General features: G+C 38.2%; 1 long non-coding RNA gene across 1 annotated transcript in view; it reads right to left on the reverse strand.

Annotated features, from left to right (window-relative positions):
* Positions 1 to 2,761: 2,761 nt before the first annotated feature.
* Positions 2,762 to 23,249, reverse strand: part of LOC106540834 (uncharacterized) — a 55,220-nt gene continuing 34,732 nt past the window's right edge. Inside the window, exons 4-6 of the long non-coding RNA XR_015695608.1 lie at positions 6,181 to 6,284; positions 6,014 to 6,089; positions 2,762 to 3,738 (exon numbers count right to left, since the gene is read on the reverse strand). This is a non-coding gene — a long non-coding RNA (uncharacterized LOC106540834). The remainder of the gene's footprint in view (positions 3,739 to 6,013; positions 6,090 to 6,180; positions 6,285 to 23,249) is intronic.

A 23,249-nucleotide genomic window follows, 5' to 3' on the forward strand; every position in this document is an offset into this window, starting at 1 on the left:
CTGGTGGTATTTGGATATTGCTGTCTTTCTTGCCTCCTCAGTCTGGTTCCCATGTGATTTTGGCATAACAAGCTACATGCAGTAGTGGTGGGTTTCAAATTTTTTAGAACCTCTTCTATAGATGTGGCCTGCTTTGTGGGAGTGGCTTGTGGGCCATATGACTAGGTGGGAGTGGCTTGGCACCCATGTGACTGGGTGGGCATGGCCAACTTGTAAAATCTGGTGAAACTCACTTAACAACGCTCTTGCTTAGTAACCAATATGTTGGCTCAGGAACTCTGATGTTGAAGTGTGCAAGTCTTAAAGCTGTCAAGTTACAAGACCCTTGCACCCCTAACCCTTTAAGAAAAAAAACCCCAGGGGTGTTCAAACTTGACAGCTTTAAGACTTGTGGACTTCAACTCCCAGAATTCCTCCTCTCGCTCTTCATCTTGATGATGGGCGGATGCGCGGGGGGGAGCTGGAACCGGTTCTAAACTGTAGATTTGTGGAACCTCTTCTATAGAAGAGGTTAGAACTGGCAGGAACCCACCCCTGGCTACATGTAACTGGTAATTATGTTTGCTATGTGGTAATTACACCCAACTACCTTTTCCTTTCTTAACTACTATCTGGCCACAATCCAAAAGACATCTGTGTATATTAATTCAGGTAGATCAATGAGTCAATGTCTTGTTCACTTTTAGCATACGGCCTGATGACCTCCATGTAGAAGAGGGGATGATGGTATTCCACTCCTTAATTTATATTTGTACCTAGTCCTTGTGATTCTCTGCCTGTGGGGATTTAAGCTTATGCAGAACAGCAGTGGGGACAATGTGTCACCTTTGTATATGTCAGAATTTTCATTCATTCATTCATTCATTCATTCATTCATTCATTCATTTATTCAATTTCTATAACCACCCATCTCAATCAATAACTCTGAATGGCTTAAAATTCCAAAAATATAAAAACAAACCTATTATTATTATTTATCACATGACACATTCACATCACGCTTCAATTCACTTGTCTGGAATGGTATAGTCCCCTGCTTGAGCAGGGAATTGGACTAGAAGACTTCCAAGATCCCTTCCCTATTCTGTTGTTCTATTAAAGCTGTTAAATCACATCAATTCAATTCATATCACAAACCGATAAAACAAACTTAATGGCCCCTTTTGTGAGCTGTCTTGAGTTAACTTCCAGTTTCATTGAGTTCTTGAGGAACGTCCGTGGTGCCCTGTTGACTTCATATAATGCCATTCATAGATCCATTTGTGTCACGCTGAGTCATAGGCTTTTCTGTAATCTATCCAGGCTGTGCTCAGATTGATCTTTCTAGAGCAGGGGTATCAAACTCACATCATCACGGTGTCGTCATGTGACATCGGGACTTTTCCCCCCTTCACTAAACCAGCTGTGGGCATGGCCAGTGTGTGGCGTATCTGGCCCGCGGGCTGGGAATTTGACAGTCCTGGTCTAGATCTTGAGTCTTGGCCGACTGCCCTGTCTAACTGGCATTTTGAGCCTCTGGGGTTGTTTCCAATGCCCTTTTGAGCTGTGCTCATATACTGGTTCATGTGGTCTTGTAACCTGGCAGCTATAATACCTAATTGGACTTTACATGTTATGGGGAAGCTGGTTAAAGGCTGTTAGTTGGACAGTGCTATTCCATTGTGGAGGTCTTTCATGGTCAGCACTGTCCTTCCCTGTGTTAGCCAGTTTGGGTGGGACTCTGCTGCTCTACTATATATAGAAAGAGAGTAGAGATAATAAAAACAAAGGAAATGTGGCTAAAAGTAAGTTATACCATCAATGTTTATTATAGCAATAGCAATAGCACTTATATGCCACTTCATAGTGCTTTTACAGCCCTCTCTAAACGGTTTTACAGTCAGCCCATTGCCCCCAGCAGTCTGGGTCCTCATTTTACCCGCCTCAGTAGGATGGAAGGCTGAGTCAACCTTGAGCCGGTGAGATTTGAACTGCTGAACTGTAGCTAGCAGTCAGCTGAAGTAGCTAGCATGCAGTACTGCACTCTAAGCACTGTGCCACCTCGGCTCTTCCATATCCATATTATGCTTCTCCATATCTTCTGCCTTTGCGAACATATTTTCTTCCACCACATCTATAAGCTGCTTCATGCATTACGTTTGTTCTTTAAACTTCCCACCTCTTTCTTTTTGAAGATCTCATGAATGTCACTTTCTTGGGTTCCCTCTTCCTCTTAGTTCATTCTTCCTTCACGTACTTGTTCTGCTATTAAATCCTCATTTATTCGCTACATGACTAATTCATTTCAATGTACCATTTTCAGACTGCCCCCCCCCCTTTTTTTGTATTCAGTCCATATTCATTCAGCATCCATTTATTTTGAACTGCATCTTTTCCTGTTTTCCTAAACATGCTTCTGAAGTATCACGTTTCCAGTTTTTGGTTTACTTTCACCTTCATATAATAGGAGGAAGAAGCAGGATTTTTCATTTCTTTCAACAATCATTTTACAACGGACTGCATGCTATCTCTCCATCAGCATTTGCAAGTCTTAAAATTTCTCCATCCATGTTCCCATCTTGAGTAAATATTCTATCAAAGTAAATACATTCATTTTATCATTTACGTTATACTTGCAAATGTTATTTCTATTTTCCCTGTCAAAGATACCTGTCTTTGTTGCATTATGCAAGCTATATAATATTCACTAAAAATCATACGTGTTCTCAGCCAACATCATGGCATCATCTGCATATAAAATGTAAACCAAGACACCAAAATCAGTCATGCTTCATATTTATTCCTTTTTCAAATGTATGTTTAAATAGATTTATGCTTAAACCATGTATTTAAAGTAAGCAAACTTTCTTCAGAGAACTACAAAGTAGTACATAACTCAGTTGAACATAAACAGGTTTTATTTGCAGACAACATTCTTTCGTTTATTTCTAAATATCACTATTATTCCAGGGTTGAGATGCCTTTAGTAAAATAGCACGATATTCTATTAACTGGCCCAAATGGGAATTGATGCCAATAGGTGAAACTTTTAGACATCCTTTTAAGATCTATAAGTTCCATATCGGTACTGAAGGTATATCTAGGTAGATGTATACCAGAATTATAAATCATACGAGTTACTGAGAGTTACCGTATTTTTCGGAGTATAAGACATATCCTTTCCCCTCAAAAAAGAGGGTGAAAATCTGGGTGCATCTTATATACTGAATACAGTATTTTTGGCCTCCCGAAAACCCCGCCCCCTTCACCAAAATGGCCATGCATAGCCTTTAGGAGGCTTCCAGAGTGCTCCTGAGGGCTGGGGAGGGCAAAAATGAGAGAGTTTTTTGCTCCTTTTTGCCCCCCCCCAGCCCCCAAGAGCACTCTATAAGCCTCCTAAAAGCTATGCATGCCTCTCTTTTTTTTTGACAAAAAACGGGCCCATTTTTTGTGAAAAACAGGCCGTTTTTGGGAGGTCTGCAGTGTGCAAAAACTTTTTTTTTTATTTGCCTCTTCAAAATCTTGGTGCGTCTTATACACTGGTGTGTCTTATACTCCAAAAAATACAGTAGTAACATGTTCTTTTAAGCATATGGAAAAATACTCCAACCCCCAACTATTTCTGGATTCATCTATAACCAATTTGCTCTTGAACATTAGGCCAGGAAAGTTGTTCTGTCTTCTAACCATTGTAGGAGAAAAAAGCTTCATCCAGGAATCTCATTGGTCATTTCCTTTAATAAGAAAATGTTGGCGCTTCTGGAGAAAAAGTAGAAACATTTCAAAGCATATCATTTCAAGGACATGGACATTAAAAATCAGAATCACCTCCTGTGCGTGATACCAAATCCAAAAGGATCAGATTAGTAAGTACTAAAACTTTTATTCAACAAAATTGTGTCAAATAACATTTTGCATTTCAGGGGTGAACTGAGGAGGAGTGAATTTTATAGTGCTCTTGAGGTTTAAGAAGGAACCCATAGTCAAATAAGATGTTTTTAATCATCTAAATGAAGGTAGAATTGCTCAAACTAAAGTCCCAAAGTAATAGTCACACCATCTTCAACAGTTGTTCTCAAAGTATAATAAATAAATTATATTTAATACTAAATTACAAATGTTTAAATATTATGTTATGGGTCAACCATATTCAATATAATTAAAAATCAAACGATAATGTGGTTTGAAGTGGTTTGCCATTGCTTTCTTCCAAGGGCTAAGAGGGAGTAATTGGTTTGGTTTGGTTTGGTTTATTAGATTTATATGCATAATGTCATTCCGATGACTATTAAGGTCTAAGGTGGGACCAGAATACATAATCTCCTGGTTTCTAGGCCAGTGGCTTAGTCACTGTACCAAACTGGCTCTCTGTTATGGTTTATAGTTCATCATATTGTATGCACACAATTAATATAACTCACATATGCCTTATTCTAGGATTAGGGATTGTATTAGGTTAAATTAGGGTTGAGGAAACTTCGTGTTGTTGCTATGGCAAACACCTGGAAGAAAATGAGCTTGTTATAGACTGCAAACCATCTAATTATCTTCCAGAAGATTTTTAGCTGCCTTAAATTTGACCATATGTTTACCTTATGTCTGGAATTATATCAAAGATTGGCACTAAAAAAAACAACAACCCAAAGGACATTTAAAAAATAATAATGATGGGACAAACTAAGGAGTATGTTTGCATAAATCACACTTCTGCTAATTATATGCGTACAGATGGTCCTCGACTTACAACAGTTCATTTAGTGACCGTTCAAAGTTACAATAGCACTGAAAAAAGTGATCTATGACCATTTTCCATACTTACAACCATTGCAGCATGCCCATGCTTGGCAACTGACCCATATTTATGACTTTTTACAGTTTCCCTGGGGTTATGTGATCACTTTCTGCGACCTTCTGACAAGCAAAATCGATGGCGAAGCCAATTTCACTTAACAACTGTATTACTGACTTAACAATTGTGGTAGTTCACTTAACAACCGTGGCAAGAAAGGTTGTAAAATGAGGCAAAACCTAGTTAACAAATGCCTCGCTCAGCAACAAAATTTGGGGCTCAATTATGGTCATAAGTCGAGGACTACCTGTCCTTGCAAATTTAGAAAGAATTGTTATAGTTTAGAGAGAAATAAATACCATTTTATCTGATGAGCAATCTTGAGAGCGTTTGATTATTTATTAAAAAAATTAATCTGCCCTGTATTGAAAACTCTCTTGGCCATTGTCCAGATGCTGGCTTCAATAACAATAGCAATAGCAATAGCAGTTACTTATATACCGCTTCATAGGGCTTTCAGCCCTCTCTAAGCGGTTTACAGAGTCAGCATATTGCCCCCACAGTCTGGGTCCTCATTTCACCCACCTCGGAAGGATGGAAGGCTGAGTCAACCTTGAGCCGGTGAGATTTGAACCGCTGAACTGCAGATAGCAGTCAGCTGAAGTGGCCTGTACTACTGCACTCTAACCACTGCACCACCTCGGCTCTTTAACCCTATCTTCACTCCACAACTCGTTAAATAGAAGGCATCTTTCTTAACCTGGTCCTCTTCCACTGTGTTGACTTCCACGTCAACTTGCCCAGTAATTTCCAGGTATCATGGCTGGCTGGGCATCATTTCTTTAAGTAAAAATCCAATTCATTTAGACTGGCCTCATACAATACAATAGCAGAGTTGGAAGGGACCTTGGAGGTCTTCTAGTCCAACTCCTTGCCTAGGCAGGAAACCCTATACCATTTCAGACAAATGGCTATCCAACATCTTCTTAAAGACTTCCAGTGTTGGGGCATTCACAACTTCTGGAGGCAAGATGTTCCACTGATTAATTGTTCTAACTGTCAGGAAATTTCTCCTCAGTTCTAAGTTGCTTCTCTCCTTGATTAGTTTCCACCCATTGCTTCTTGTTCTACTCTCAGGTGCCTTGGAGAATAGTTTGACTCTCTCTTTTTTGTGGCAACCCCTGAGATATTGGAACACTGCTATCATGTCTCCCCTAGTTCTTCTTTCTATTAAACTAGACATACCCAGTTCCTGCAACCGTTCTTCATATGTTTGTCATTCAGCCTGATTGCTATTCAGCTTGCCGTTGTATCCCAGAGCCTGCAGGAATGTAAAACATGATGACCTGCATATACTGCACATTTAATGTACAAATATGTTATCAATTTATAAAATCTGCTCTAGTTCTCACCTTAGGGACATCAAGTTCTGACCCCATCACTCCTAGAGCACTGATGCAGATATTCAAGAGGCCGTCTCAGGGAACAACAATCAACATAAAAGCATGAAGCATTCCTTTAAAAACAAAGAAAAGCCCAACACTTAACTCTTCAATCTACATACCACTAAAACTCTTATCATTACCATTAACTAGGCAAAACAATGCATTATAGAACAACAATTTTTAAACCAATGTACCTCAAATGAACTAATGAACAGAATGCATTGAAAATCTGGAACCTACGACTCTGAAGGGAAAGAAATTTGTGGAAGTTGTTGCTGCTTCAGGCTGCTGCGGCCGTGTTGAACGTGAACATTTTGTGACAGTTTCCCTTCCACTCTCGCAATCCCTTGCTCCCCCACCCCCTTTCCATCCAGCAGGAAGGAATTAACTGATTATGTGGTTCTTAAAAAGCATGAAGCATGAAGAAAGGTCTGGATATTTTCACTGGCAGATAAACATATACCATATTTTTCAGAGTATAAGACACACCGGAGTATAAGATGCACCAAGGTTTTGACAAGGCTTTTTTTTAAAAAAAAGTAGGTAGATGGAGAGAGAGGGAGAGAAAGAGAAATACAGTAGGTAGGTAGGTAGAGAGAAAGAATACCTAGGTAGGTAGGTAGGTAGGTAGGTAGGTAGGTAGGTAGGTAGATAAAGGGAGAGAGAGAGAGAAATAAAGAGAGAGAAATACAGTAGGTAGGTAGGAAGAGAGAGAGTGTGTGTAGGTAGGTAGGTAGAGGGATATATATATATATATATATATATATATATATATATATATATATATATATATATATATATATATATATATGGAGAGAGAGAGTAGGTAGGTAGGTAGGTAGGTAGGTAGGTAGAGGGATAGAGAGAGGGGGAGGGAGAAATACAGTAGGTAGGTAGGGATAGAGAGTAGATAGGTAGGAAGAGAGGGATAGAAAGAGAGAGGGAGGGAGAAATACAGTAGGTAGGGAGAGAGAGAGTGAGTAGGTAGGTAGATAAATGGATAGAGAGAGATAGAGAGAGTAGGTAAATAAACAGAGAGAGAGAAAGAAATATATATAGAGAGAAATACAGTAGGTAGGTAGGGAGAGAGAGAGTAGGTAGGTAGCAGTGGTGGGTTTCAAATCCCGCTCCAACCGGTACGGTTGGAACGGGGCCAGCGGTGTCCTCATGGATGCGCTCAGTCCATGCGCACACACGTGCAGCGCGCACATGTGTCTTAGCGCCTCAACACTCCACTACGCTCCAGCTGCTCCGTGGAGCGTCGCACAAGCACTGTACGTGCCATGCACCTGCGCAGAAGCACAGAAGTCTTTAAACACCGGTAAGGAGCTTGGGAGGGCGAGTGGGCCCTCCGGAGCACCATACCGGAATGGTATCCAATGCTCCGGGCTGGCTCCGGTACACGTGTACCGGGGCATACCACCTGCAACTCACCACTGGTAGGTAGATAGATGTTTCTAGGTGTATTTATCCATGTGCGGAAGAAGGAAATCGCCGACAAACTACAGCACCTAACTTTGTTTCTGCTGGCACAGCACTTGATCAATCTAATTCTCATCAATCAGTTAAAGAACTTTCCAAAAGGGGGGGAAAAAGTTTTTGCACTATACACCACAAAACGGCCTGTTTTTCACGAAAATGGGCCCATTTTTTAAAAATAAAAGGCATGAATAGCCTGGGGGGGGGGGCTTGCAGAGTGCTTCTGGGGGGGAGCAAAAGGAGCAGAAACGGCACATTTTTAATGAAAACGGGCCCATTTTCTGTCAAAAAAACTGCATGAATAGCCTTATGGAGGCTTACATAAAAATATGGATATCTAAATCCCATTTTTGTTCAGGGATATATTCGGACTATTAATCTAAAATGATTGCATTCAACCTTTGTCAACTAAACCAAATTATGACAGTTTAGTATGATGTATGAATCCAGTCACTACTTAAAATAATGTGATATATGATGTTTTCATTCTATATAATCTTAATTCTTATGAATTCTTATGAAACTGAGGCAAGAAAAATAATGCAAATATGGGGAAAATGGATGCAGACTCATTTTTTTTTTCTTTTTCATTAAAATTTATTTTAATGAAATCTATTTATTGGCTTTCAAGACCACCAAAATCACTGTGCATGGCTTACAATGTTTAAAAGAAGTCATAATTTTAAAAGAAATATCACCAGGGACCAAATTATAGAAATAACATTTTAAAAAAATTGATAGGTGCTCACAAATCCCATAATCCCAGGCCCAATATACTATTATATAATTTATACATGAATAACTTCTAGTATTAGAAATTAACACCTTCAATGTTTCCTTCTATGCAATTCATTTTTTCATCAACCCTACCCATCCTGGTTATATATTTACATAATTTATATATATGATGAGCATTTTAATGTCAATCTTTAATATATTAACATCAAATTTCTGGATCATAGTTCAGTGTCATGCTTATTTATTCTAATTATTATTTTAAAATTATTTTAAAATATTATGATTCATTGTATCTAGTTCAATACAAGCACATGTATCAATAAATATAAGATCCTTATTAATAAAACAAAGTTTCTTATGTTGAGTTGCAGAATCTCTTGGCAGATGGCATTGGATTACATTTGTTTTCTTCTTTCCATTCTTACTACCTTGACTAACTGATTATGGCAAATTGCCCCAAAATACTTTATGAATCATACTGTTAAGTATAAAAACTGCATTGATTGAGACAATAAAGCATTGGCCTTTCCAATTATTTGTTACTCTTAGTGGCAATTCCATTCCCAGCTTTATTATGGTATTTGAGATTTGAGTCCTTTCCATTGGCTATCATCCAGTTTTCAGACACGAACTCCTGTGGCATGTCTGAAATGCCTTCTCACAAGAAGAACCATGCTCCTAGCTCAAACCTGAGTTCCCTGATGCTGTTGGGTCTCAATTCCCCTCTTTCCTTATCACCGGCCATGTTGCTTCTTCACAAGGGGAAGAATACTTAAACAATATCCTTAGATTGAAAGCTGGAGAAGAATGTATACAACAGGATTCTCTAGAACCATGATGGTGAACCTATGGCATGAGTGCCAGAGGTGGCACGCAGAGCCCTTTATGTGGGCACGCGCACCATTGCCAGCTGCTCTTCTGGTTTCCGGCACGCACATGTGCACTGGCCAGCTGGTCTTTTCAGGCGCTGGAAATCGGCCTGAAAATGGCCTAAATATGGCAAAAAAAACAGGCCATTTCTGGGTTCTTTTCCAGGCCAAAAACAGCTGGAAATCAGCCCAAAAACAGCTTGATAAACGGCCCAAAATACAGCAAAAAAACAGGCCATTTCTGGGACATTTTCCAGGCCAAAAGCAGCCTTTCTGTGGGCACGGCACGCGCACCATTGTCAGATGCTCTTCTGGTTTCTGGCACACACATGTGCCCTAGCCAACTGGTCTTTGCGGGCACTGGAAAATGGCCTGAAAACGGCTCAAAATATGGCAAAAAAACAGGCCGTTTCCGGGTTGTTTTCTGGGCCAAAAACAGTCAGAAATCAGCCCAAAAAACAGCCTGAAAAATGGCCCAAAATATGGCAAAAATCCAGACCATTTCTGGGTCGTTTTCCAGGCCAAAAACAGCTGGAAATCAACCTAAAAAACGACCTGAAAAACAGCCAATAACAGGCATGTGCGTAATGGCAAGGTGGTCTTTGGGTTTTCAGAACTCCGGCCATCACTGCTCTAGAAGATATTTTTTTGAGCAATCTTCATAAGCATGCATGAAAACTGCACTAAATATACAACATACAGGTATAACCTTCAAATATCCATAGTGCTCCTGACTGTATCATTATAAAGAGAAAAGCAAGTAAATTCTATTGGCACATCAAGGTTGAGGGGGATAGAAGGGGTGGGCGGTAATATCCATATTCGATAGCTGGGATGTAGCTTTAGTTGGACCAATACAACACATATTTTTCAAGTTCTCCTGAACTTTTCATCAAGCAAATGTTAAGGAAGAAAGAAGCAAATACCAACACGGGCAGTTTTTGACTTAGAACTGTTTATTTAGTGACTGTTCAAAGTTACAACACTGAAAAAAATGACATGGCAGTTGTTCACACTTAAGACCGTTGCAACGTTCCCATGGTCACGTGATCAAAATTCGGATGCTTGGCAACTGGCATTTATTTATGACAGTTGCAGTATCCCCGAGTCATGTGATGATCCTTTTATGACTTGTGGACTTCAACTCCCAGAATTCCCGAACCAGCATGGAAGTTCAAGTCCACAAGACATAAAAGAGCCATTGTTCTCCACCTGTGTCATATGCCGAGAAGACAAACTAGCCTAGCCATGAGGCTGAGTTGTTAGTTTCTGATGTGCAGGATTTATCTAGATTACTTAGTCATGCCACTCTTGATCATTAATTATTGATTAATGATACAGTTCCAGAAGCTTATATACATCAGCATGCCCACACCTGATGTCTTCTAGATCTGTGAATTTCATCTTGCAAAATTACCCAGCCAGTTTTGCCATGACTGAGATTTCTGGAGGAGGGTGAGTTTGGGGGAGGCAGCTATAGAATGTGCAGTTTGTTGGCATCTCAGTTCTGCCATCCATTAACATCTATTATCTAAAGAAGAATCATTTTCTTTATTATCCGTAACATAATGGCATGACTCATTATAATATATTTATACAAAGTCAAGAGCAGAGGGAAACATTTTAAAATAAAATGTATGAATCTGATGTTTAAAAAACAGCAACCCAAGAGTAATAAAGACAAACAGAATTTTCTTCGTGTGGCACGCAAATTATATGTGTTATTGAAGACTTTTCCAGCATAGTATCTTCTAGATGTACTGAATGTAACCCTCCCTAATTTTGCAGTCGATAAGGCCATTATTTGAAATCTATTTTTAATACCCAAATAAAAACAGTCGGGGACTTTACAGTCATATAAATTGCGAATAACAACTAAAATATCCAACCATGAAATCTTGAGTTCATATCTGAGAGTTAATGTGATTAATGTTATCTATTTACTAGATCCAATTGTAATTGACATTCTTAGTCTGCTGGGTATTTCAGTTTAGCATATATTTGGATAATGATTCATGTCATTGCCAGTTTGGCATAATGATTAAAGTGCTGGCCTAGATACCAGAAGCCTGTGAGTTCCAGTCCCACTTCATAGGGCTAAAGAGAATGAGGAAGTATTAGGTATGTTTGTTGCACTTGAGTTACTTGTAATAAAGTAATAAAAATGGAATAAGAGTCTTATATATAAATAAATGTACCTCTTTTCAAAATCATTTTCAGAATCATTTTTAGACATAATACATACAATTATATGGTACAATGTCCTACCTGTCAATGAATACTTCAGCTTCAACTGCAACAACACACAAGCTCACAATAGATACAAACCAGGGGTGGGTTCCTGCCAGTTCTAACCTCTTCTATAGAAGAGGTTCCACAAATCTACCGTGACGTTTAGAACTGGTTCCAGCTCCCTCCCCCCTCCCATCCGCACCACATTTGCCCCGTCTACCACTCACTGATTGGCTGGCTCACCAATCTCCCCGCCCGCCTCTAATCCTATCTAAACCTTAAAGTCTTAAAGCTGCCAGGTTTGAACATCCTGGGGGGTGTGTGTTTCTAAAGGGTTAGGGGTGCAAGGGTCTTGTAACTTGACAGCTTTCAAACTTGCACACCTCAATGCCAGAGTTCCTGAGCCAACATGACTGGAGGAGGAATTCTGGGAGTTGAAGTTCACAAGTCTTAAAGCTGCCAAGTTTGAACACCCCTGGGTTTTTTTTCCTAAAGGGTTAGGAGTGCAAGGGTCTTGTAACTTGACAGCTTTAAGACTTGTGTGCTTCAAATGCCAGAGTTTCTGAGCCAACATTTTGGTTGCTAAGCAAGAGCGCTATTAAGTGAGTTTCACCACATTTTACAAGTTGGCCATGCCCACCCAGTCACATGACTGCCAAACCACTCCCACTCAGTCACATGGCTGGCAAGCCACTCCCACCCAGCCATATGACTGGCAAGCCACTCCCACAAAGCAGGCCACATCTACAGAAGAGGTTCTAAAAAAATTTGAAACCCACCACTGATACAAACCTATGGTAAATCGCTTCAAACTTGATTGCAGAAAATACGACTTCAGTAACAGAATTGTCAATGCCTGGAATGCATTACCTGACAATGTGGTTTCTTCCCCAAACCTCCCAAACTTTAACCTTAGACACTAGACTGTCTACTGTTGACCTCACCCCATTCCTAAGAGATCTTTAAGGGGTGTACATAAGCACACCAGAGTGCCTATTGTCCCTGTCCTAATATTCCCTTGTATTTGTATCCATTTCATGTATTCATAATCATGTTTATACATATATCTGTTATCTAATTCATGCTTGAAATAAATAAATAAACAAACACAAAATGCTACTTAGCAGGCCCATTTTGCATCATTTCCCCCACATATGCATTTTAAACCCTATTTAAGAAAGATTACTGAATGATCATTTTACCAATGGCTCCCAATATCAGCAGACAACCAAATATTATGCAACATAAGATGAATACAAGGGAAGGCAACATCTTGATAAGATAGCAGTAGCATGTCAACCAATAAATAAAATTAAATGCCTGGTAAAAAATACCAGCAGCAAGGAACATTAAAATAGCAACGCCACATTAAATGGTGACAGTATCACAAACCATCAGACAGCTGGCTGAATTAAACAGTTTTGCAGAAAGTGGCACCTGAAAATTACCAATTTATTAGAGAGAGGAGGCTCTTGTACGTGGTTCTGAATATAAATGCCTTTCACATCCATTAGTGAGGACAGCATCCATCACTGCCCCTCTTCTCCAAGTCTTCTCTTTCTCCAAACCAGCCTTAAATTCACACCTAGTTTCTGTAGTAAACAGGACAACAACTGTACCATATTCTGCAACACCTGCCCTGTGGAATTGAAGCTTATTGCAATATTCATGCCAAAGGGTGCTACATTATTTGTATCTCACTCTTCGTCCCAGTGCTGTTATGTGCATAGGCCCTGCATATTAAGCACTTGTTTGCTCATAGCTCTCTGCTGGGACAGTCTCTTAACTGATATTCTAAGGCAGCCTTTTCCAACCCAATGCTCTCTGTGAATATAGAAGTACAAGCTCCTACATCTCCAGCAAGCATAGCCAATGGGAGGGATGAATAGTATAGTCCCATTATGGCGAACCTATGGCACGTGTGCCACAGATGGCACACAGAGCCATTTCTGAGGGCATGCGAGGCGTTGCCCTGTCAGTTCCGGTGAGCACCATCTGATTTTGGCCATGATTTTTGGCTGTTTTTCGCTCTCTGGAGGCTTCAGGGAAGCCTCCTGAAGGAGAAAAATGGCCCAACAGGCAACCCTGATGTCTGTTCCCAAATGCGCAAACTGGACATCAGAAAATGGGCCATTTCCAGCCTCTGGAGAGCCTCAGGGGGGGCGGGGACTCCGTTTTCACCCTCCCCAGGCTCCTAGAAAGCCTCTGGAGCCTGGGGGGGGGGGTGAAACATGGGTCCACTGTGCCACTGTATGTCAAAAATGGGGGGAGGGCAGAAGGTTGTATGCATGCGCAGGAAGGGAGGGTGCATAGAATTATGGGTGTGGGCACGCACGTGCATGACCCCTCCCCCCCACTTTTGGCATGTGATGGCAAAAATGTTAGCCATCATTGCTATAGTCTAACAGGGCCAGAAGATGCCATGCATCTTGGTCTAAAGCAATGGTTCTCAACCTGTGGGTCGGGACCCCTTTGGGGGTCGAATGACCCTTTCACAGGGGTCACCTAAGACCATCGGAAAATGCATGTTTTCAAAAAAATACAGAAAACATAAAATAATGTTATGGTTGGGGGTCACCACAACATGAGGAACTGTATTAAAGGGTCGCAGCATTGGAAGGTTGAGACCTACTGGTCTAAAGGAATGTCTAGGGGTGTGTGTATGTGCCTATGTGTGTGTGTGTGTGTGTGTGTGTGTGTGTGTTTGTGTGCTGTTTTGCTTTTGTTTTGCCTGCTTTGTTCTTTAATGACCAAAGAAATTCATTGGGTTTTCCAGCTTATCTTAATTATGATGCCATTTTCCTTGGCAGAGGTTAATGAATACTAATTCATGTTTGTATTGGGGAAGACCTGAGACACTCAGACCTGAAGATCAGAAATCATGATCACATGACTGGGGGGGAGGAGTCATTGCAGGGGCCAGTTTTGCAAATGCAAATGGTCTGAAGATCCTTCACATTTCAATTCCACATGATGATTGGTCCCATTTTTATTTAGTCTCTAAGCAGATCTGAAGTACCTTGATTTAAAATCTGTTGCTCTATAATGCACAATCTTGGCTGATTAAAGGATATAAACAAACTATAGTAGTATATACACTACTACCAGCAAGACCATAGATGACCAAGACCTCTGCCCATCAAAGTCACTCTTGGTTCTTGAAGGGAAAAAATTAGAAGTACTGTATCTTATCTTAAGTTCCAGCAGCAAAGGAAAAATGTAAACCAAAAAAAAAATAGCATGAGAAAATCTAAGACAACAACATAATTCTTGGAGTAATTGCCAAATTAAACAAAAAGTATTGAGCCCTCAGTTCAGCTCATATACTGACCCTACTTTTCATCCCTCCCTGTGTGGGGTCCAAAGCAATTTCCCCCATTGCCCTTGCTTTAAAAAGGGCCCAAATTCTGCCTTGAAATAGCACCTGGGGTAATATCTGCATGAATGTTGTTATAATGAAACTTCTGCAGCTTCTCAAAAGAAAGCCCACAGATACACAATTGGTTTAAGAACAGTGTAGGATGCCATATATCCCAATAGGGCTTTCAGAATAGTTTGTGAAGGAAGGAAGGAAGGAAGGAAGGAAGGAAGGAAGGAAGGAAGGAAGGAAGGAAGAAAAAATGAAAGAAAGAAAGGAAGGAAGGAAGGAAGGAGTGAGAGAGAGAGGGAGGAGAAAGAAAGAATGAGACAGACAGAGACAGACAGACAGACAGACAGACAGAAAGAAAGAAAGAAAGAAAGAAAGATTTACAAACTATTTCTCAAAATTTCATGATGGAGACATGTTGACTTCATTCTGAAAGCTTCATTTGCTTGCAGAAAATTGGCTATTAATTTTAACACAGAGAGAGAGCAACTTGACCTAATTTGTGTTGCAACTTCTGCTGAAAGGTGTTTGTGAGAGAGCTGTGTTAATAAGGTTGGCAGGAGAATAAAGAGAGAGAGGATGAGAATATGTGCAAAGGGATCTTAGCTGAGGTAGGCAAGCCAAACTTCTACCATTGGGTTGTCTTTCAAAAAAAAATTTTTATGCCCAAAGTGTTTAAAGAACAACACATTTATCACAGCAATAGCTAGAAGTTCATTAAAAACAAACCATACATGCAACAATCTGGGATAGGGATACTTTATGACCTTCAGCATATTGGTTGTTTATATTTAAGTGCATTTGTATTCCTCATTTCTGTCCTGTAAGGTTCTACAAAGTTACTACGCTTTGCAACAGAAAACATAAATTCAAAATATTAAAATAAATTCATGCCTCCAACTAAATGGGAACCATGCCTATCCTCTGAAATACATTTGATATCTGGGCAAGGCAGGACTTTTTCAGTGGAAGTGCCAAGAATGTGGAATTTTTACCAGTCAAATAGAGATGTAGATCAAAATGTTCCAAGTTCATAGAGCTGAATTGCTTATTTTTAGCTACCTCTTCTGCTATCTTGGGGGGCTTGATTGCCACATTCCTTATGGATAGATTGACTCAAGATTGTCTCAAGATTCTCTCAACCTCATAAGGAACCAAAAGGGGAGACTAGGAGAGACAGCAAAGGCAGACCTAAATAACCACACATCAAAGTTGGTTTTGGCGATCACACCCAATTGTAGGAGCATTGGATTGAAGTAGATTCTTAGCTAGGCAATACAGTTCACATCTCGCATGATCAGGCTCACTGATGCAAACACACGGTGCCATTCTCCACAAAGAAAGCTGGGAATCATGCCAACTGGCCACACCTGAGCTAACCAAAGAACATGGACCCATAGCTGGATTCTAGGAACTGATTGTATTATTATACATTGAATAATGAACTAGAGAAACACCATACTGACCAGCACAAAAGACTTTTGGGTGATGCACATGAAGCATAGTCTACCACACAGATCAGTGTTTCTCAATCTTGAAGATATGTGGATCAACCATCCAGAATTCCCCATCTAGCCTTGCTGGCTGGGGAATTCTTGGAGTGGAAGTCCACATATCTTCAAGCTGCCAAGGTTGAGAAACACTGGCACAGACTATATATTCTTCTGTTTTGTTTGATTATAGATTTCTGGGCAGCTATTCCTCAAATTAAACTGAATCAAATCATTGTTCTCTTGTGATTATTTCAAATCTGAAAGAAGGAAGGAAGAAAAATAAAAATAAAATAGCAGAATCTCCTTGCACACTGCTGCCTTGTGCATTGATAGGCTGCACTGCAGACAATACTTTCCATGAAATAACTTTTCAGACCTGGAATGATTCATCCATGTAAGTTGGCTGCCAGATTCTTCAGGGCCAAGTTAGTATTGGGCTTGTTTCAGTTTCAGTTGGGCTTTGCTTAAGTATTGACATATTCTTGTGCAATGCTGTATCAATGCTGTGGTCATACTTCCTTGTGATACTGACTTCTTGCTCCAGTGATAGATACATGCATTTCTATGAGGCATTAACCACAAACCTGTCAATCATATTTTAGCCACAGATGTTGTCTGAAGCCAGTTTACTTAGTTTCTTTCTGGTTCATTGCGTTGCGTAAATCCAGAAAACTCATTCATTGGCCAGTTGGATCTTTGAGTGGGGTTTGAGAGGATGCCATGGCTGTCCTTAGAATATGGTTGCCAGGATGTGTATGACCCAGGGAACCAAATACTAGAAGGCAAACTATTTATTAAGACACCCTTTATGAGGTCAAGAAACATTGTTGGAACCAGAGGTTAAGTTGAGAGTGGTGCTTCTAAACAGCAGGTTTATTCTTTTTTTAATTTTTAATTAAAATAATATTTAAAAAAATTAAATAGCATTGTTCTAAGTAAAATCATCCTAGGTAAGTTCTATCTGTGGTGATGTTGAAAAATGACTTGATGGCACATAATCAAATCATGAAATCAAATAACATTTTGGCCCAAAAGCTAGTATCTTTCCAGATGCATCACTTTAAAAATAAAGCGAAGTCTACCTTTTGGCTACAAATCAGTCTGGTAAATCATCAAACAAGGCTGTGAATGATGTGTATGCAACATGAATCAGTTCAGGCTCTACTCCTTTGAGTAAACAGTGAGGGGATAAGCCTACAGACAGCATACACAGTGACGCCCAGGACATTGGGAGAGGAACATGCAGCAGAAACATTTTGTACTTGCAATAGGGGATTTTAGAGGAAAGAACCCCACTAATATTGTATATCGAATTGTTAAAAAAAAGCAGAGATATTGGTTTGGGAATACGGAAATCAAGTCTCTGATTCTGATGTGTTCAATCTTGTCACATTATTTTTTAGGTTTATAATCCCACCAACTGATTTATGGCATTTTTATTTTATTTTATTTATTATTTATGTATTTATAAATATTTTAAATACAATATAAAATGTTAAATGTTGTTGGCGGGCATTTGGCAAACTAAGTATAATTTTCAAGAACAACCCCTCCCTTTGCCTGAAGAGAAAAGTTTTCAATCAGTGTATGCTATCTGCTCTAACATATGGCAGTGAAACATGGACACTAACCTCACAATCGATACAAAAGTCGAGAGTGGCACAAAGAACCATGGAAAGATACATGCTCAGCATTACAAGACAAAATAGAAAGACCTGCACATGGATTATAGAACAAACAAAAGTATACAATATCAGGAGAGTGTAAAAGAATTGAAAGGGAAATGGGCTGGTCACATAGCAAGAAGAACAGATGGCAGGTGGACCAAAGCGGTCATAGAATAGATCCCACTTGATAAAAAGCCTCCACAGAAAAGACCTAAAACAAGATGGATCAACGACATCAGCAGGCATTGTAGGCCCAATTGTCAAAAAAAAGCTCAGGACCAGTTGGAAACATGAGAAAGAGGCCATCATCCTGCAGTGGATAGACAATGATGCTGAGGAAACATTATATTGCATTGTCTATTGTGATAGACAATGATGCTGAGGAAACATTATATTGTATACAATATGTATTGTATATTGTACTATACTATTATATAGTAATTGCATTGCATTGCTATACTATACTATACTATACTATACTATACTATACTATACTATACTATACTATACTAATTATATTAATTATATTATATTATATTATATTATATTATATTATATTATATTATATTATTACATTACATTACATTACATTACATTACATTACATTACATTACATTACAATACAATACATTACATTACATTACATTACATTACATTACATTATATAAATTTATAAATAACTCAAGGCGGCAAACATACCTAATATTCCTTTCTCCGCCTATTTTCCTCACAACAACAAACCTTTGAGGGTGATTGGACTGAGGGACTAGCTCAAGGTCACCCAGCTGGCTTTCATACCTAGAACTCACAGTCTCCTGGTTTTCTAGGTGCACACCTTCACCAGGATACCAAGTGTCTCTGCATAAATTACACAATCAGTTTAGTCTAAAAATAGGAAGTGTATTGCATTGCAGTGAAGTCTGCTGTTGTTCAGAATTTCAGCCTGCTTCCTGTGTAGCCATTCCACCTCTACCCCCCAGAATTTCAGCCTGTCCTCTCCACATATTCCATGTTAATTGAGCATGTTCAGTCTTTAGTGGTTAGAATCTGGGTCCCCCAATATTAATGTTATTGTAATCAGTGAATAGATAAGGGTTTTTTCTTTTATTATGTTGTTCTAAATAAAATCCTAATACATTATGATAGTTATTTAATTTGATTAAAATTTAATAACATTCTATTATTTCAATAGCTTAGAGTATTACGAGTGGAAAGAGAAAGAAAAAAACATTCCACTGGTGTTAGTTAGAGATGTCAATATTATAAACATAAAATTATATGGCTTTTTCATTCAGAGTCAAGTATAAATTCAAATTTCCTTTTTTTAAAAGTAAACATTTGTTATATTTCAATAAAGAACAATATAATAGTATAATTGTATTACTATTATATAAAAGAAAGACAAAAAACACCTGTATTTTTGCATGTGTACATTTGGATATGTGTGTGTGTATGTACAGTATGTATGAGTATGAGAAAAAATGTAAATCATATTATTCAAGTAAACAAAACAGAAAGCTTCCGAGAAAAAAATGACACAAGGAAATAAAAAAACTAAATTACAATGTCAAAATAACAAACTAAAATATATATCTATACCAGTGTTTCTCAACCTTGGCGACTTTAAGTCCTGTGGACTTCAACTCCCAGAATCCCCCAGCCAGCAGAGCTTAAAGTCGCCAAGGTTGAGAAACACTGATCTATACTATATTTATTTCTAAATGTTTATGTAAAAGTCCATTTAAATAGAATACAAGTAGTCTTTGACTTACAACACCAATTGAACTCAAAACTTCTGTTGATAAGTGAGACAATTGTTAAGTAAATTTTGCCCCATTTTACAACCTTTCCTGCCACAGTTGCTAAGTGAATCACTGCAGTTGTTAAGCTAGTAGCCAATGGTGGGATCCTGTCAGTTTAACAACCGGTTTGGTGATTGCGTGTTTTGCGCACATGCGCTTTGCATGCATCTGTGCGCATGCACAGTTTTAACAAAACTTACCTTCCATGTTATTTCTGGGGAGTAACACAGCTGAGGCACAACAATCGGCTCTGCCGTATGAATCAGCTGAGGGGATATAGGTATGTAAAGTGCAGGGGTGGGCGGGCAGGCCAACCAGATCATCGGAGCGAAATGGTTCGTTCCCAGCTGATGGTCAGAGCTATCAGTTTGCCCGAACTGGCTCAATCCCACCCCTGCTAGTAACACAGTTGTTAAGTGAATCTGGCTTTCCTATTGCCTCTGCTTGTCAGAAAGTTGCAAAAGGCGATCATATAACTGCAACCGTCATAAATATGAAATCAGTCACCAATTGTCTGAATTTTGATCATGTGACCATGGGAATGCTGCAATGGCCGTAAGTGTGAAAAATAGTCATAAATCTCTTTTTTCAATGTCATTGAAACAGTCCCAAAATGAATTGTTATAAGTCAAGGACTACCTGTATTTAAATTATCAGGCTTCCATTTTTCAACATCATGATTCAAACGGAAGGATACGGAAATTGAAAGTGTTTCTAGCTGGTGAGAAACTTTTACTGTTTTAAAAAAGAGACTGCCTATAAAAACTTACAAATTAATTTAAATGGAAGAATAGAAGAATCAAGCGGCGGAATTAAATTTGGTATGGTTTTGGACAGTGGTTATCTTACTTTTTAAATGCTATCTTCATGGATAGAATTTATGCAAGCCTTTTGAAATGGATGGATGAAGCTTTCTTCTTCTACCTTTTCTTTATGATTTTCTGTAATCTATAGACTAAAGTTTTCCTCTTTCATTGATGTGGGTATTTTTCTAATTCATTTAAAGATTGGACTTCTTTTTCTAACTTGAAATACAAAAAAGATACAAAACGAAACTTTTTAAAGTGTTACCGCTGCTCGGAGGCTGGGAGGTTTTGTTGATCAGAGATTTGCGTATTCAAAACAGAACACTTTTTTTTCCTTCATGGATTGTTTTGACTTGGCACCACAAGGTTTTACTGCTTGGCTACAGAGAGTGATAAGAAGGGAAGCACACAGATGTCTCTTTGAAGTATATTTCTAATCAGAAAAAAAGTGGGGAAAAAATTCTTTGTGAATCTATGCTTTAATCTTATTAACCTTCCAAGCTAGAGCAGCTGTGTTTGTTAGAATTGCATAACTTCAAAAGAAAATAGAAGTCTCAAATTTGCAAAAGATACTTTCAGAAATTCAAAAATTATCAAATATATATGAAAGAATACAGAAAAAACTGGAATACGTAGAGCACATAACAATAAAATATGATGAAAAAATTGCAGATGTTATCAAATGCAAAATGGGGTGATTGAAACTCAAAAAAACAAAGTGAAAATTAATATAAAGAGATTAAACCTGCTGATATTTATGGTAATTGGTTTGTTCCTGAAAATGGAAATAATGGAATACTGAAAGAGGAAGTAAATGGAGAGGAAATCTATTCCAGAGGGCAAGATATAGAAGAAGAAAAAATTAAAGAATCTATGGACTTAAAAAAATAAATTCTATTAGAAAAAGCATTGATAACACTGCTGACAATCAAAGACAAGCTGAATAAGGAAACAGAAAGAGGGCATCAAGATTATATGAGAGATCTTACAAGCAAGGAGTTGCTAAGAGAAGTCCATACAAAGGTGATCAAGAAGATGATTAGAGGATTGGCACCACAAATGGCAGAAGATATGAGAATGTTTTGTTATTGGAAAGATACAGGTTGATAGGTGGAAGAATATAATTTAAAACTAGTTAAATTTAGTGAAATTTATTGATAATAGATATAGTTAAATAAATAACTGATAATGTTACTAATGTATATAATGTGTAGTGTTATGATGAGTATAATTGGATATGAATATTGAATAGTACCCATTTAAGGAAGATTAGCAATCCCTTTGAATTATACATAAAGGATAATAATGCTAATGATGATGATGATGATAATAATAATAATAATAATAATAATAATAATAATAATAATAATAATAATAATAATAGACAAAATCACCATCAGTCAAATGCAAAAAGCTGCACTGCTTGGATCTGCACACATATTACGAAAATACGTTACGACGTCCTAGGCCCCTGATTGGGGCCCGACTAGTAACCAATGCCAAATCCGGCAAAACAACTGGCCGCTGTGATACAATTCTGTTGTTGCAAATAATAATAATAATAATAATAATAATAATAATAATAATAATAATAATAATAATAATAATAGTGGTAATTCCAGTGGTAATTGGCACACTGGGTGCTATTCCAAAAGCACTGGAATTACATTTAAAACAGTTAAAAATTGACAAAATCAATGCCAATGCCAAATCCGGTGAAACAACTGGCCGCTGTGATACAATTGCATAATAATAATAATAATAATAATAATAATAATAATAATAATAATAATAATAGAACTGATGATTAGGAGGGAAATGTTAGGATACAGGATATAGTCAAATAAAGGAGGGATAAGAATAACAATATATAGATATGGGTATAACATAAGGAAACTGGATGTAAACTTCCAAACAGTGATTTGGAAAGAAGGATTATAAAACTTTAATAACTTTGTTATTAAATATTATGGATGTTTAGCTAGAACAGGACATAAGGATTTAGTGTTAGTGGATGATTTTAGAAATGGTAATTGAAAGGCCAGTATGTGATTATGTATTAAACTTTGGTATATTTTATGAAGAAGGACGTTTAAACAATTATAGTCAAATGAAAATGGAGATATAATGATGGTGACATATATAAATATTTGAGTTAAAATACTTAAGTTAATATGAACTATGTTTGTTGACTGTGGAAGAGATGCACAAAAATTTTTTTGGGTAATTAACTGATACACTTTCTGTAGCATGTAAAGAATGATGTATTTGTTTTAAATTAAAAATTAAAAAAATATTAAAAAAAGAGACACAAAATCTCATTTGGGTCCCTGCAGCCCACAGGCTGCAGGTGCATCCCTTTCTTCAGCTGAAGAACAACTGCAAGTGATTGCAATTCGGTATTAATTCCATAGAAGGAATAAATCGTTTCCCCTTTCCACCCCAACCAGTTGCCCAAGTTCCTATTGTTTGCACCTTACGTCATGCTCAACCATTCCCTGAAGGAAGGATCTGATTTCCAACCAATCTGCATGCATCCCGATGCTTTCCAGGTGACTAGTGAAGAAATAGGAAAGACACCTG

The sequence above is a fragment of the Thamnophis sirtalis genome, unplaced genomic scaffold (genome assembly GCF_051295495.1).
Source record: "Thamnophis sirtalis isolate CommonGarterSnake01/CBP01778 unplaced genomic scaffold, rThaSir2_p1.2 scaffold_2, whole genome shotgun sequence".
NCBI classification, from domain to species: domain Eukaryota; kingdom Metazoa; phylum Chordata; class Lepidosauria; order Squamata; family Natricidae; genus Thamnophis; species Thamnophis sirtalis.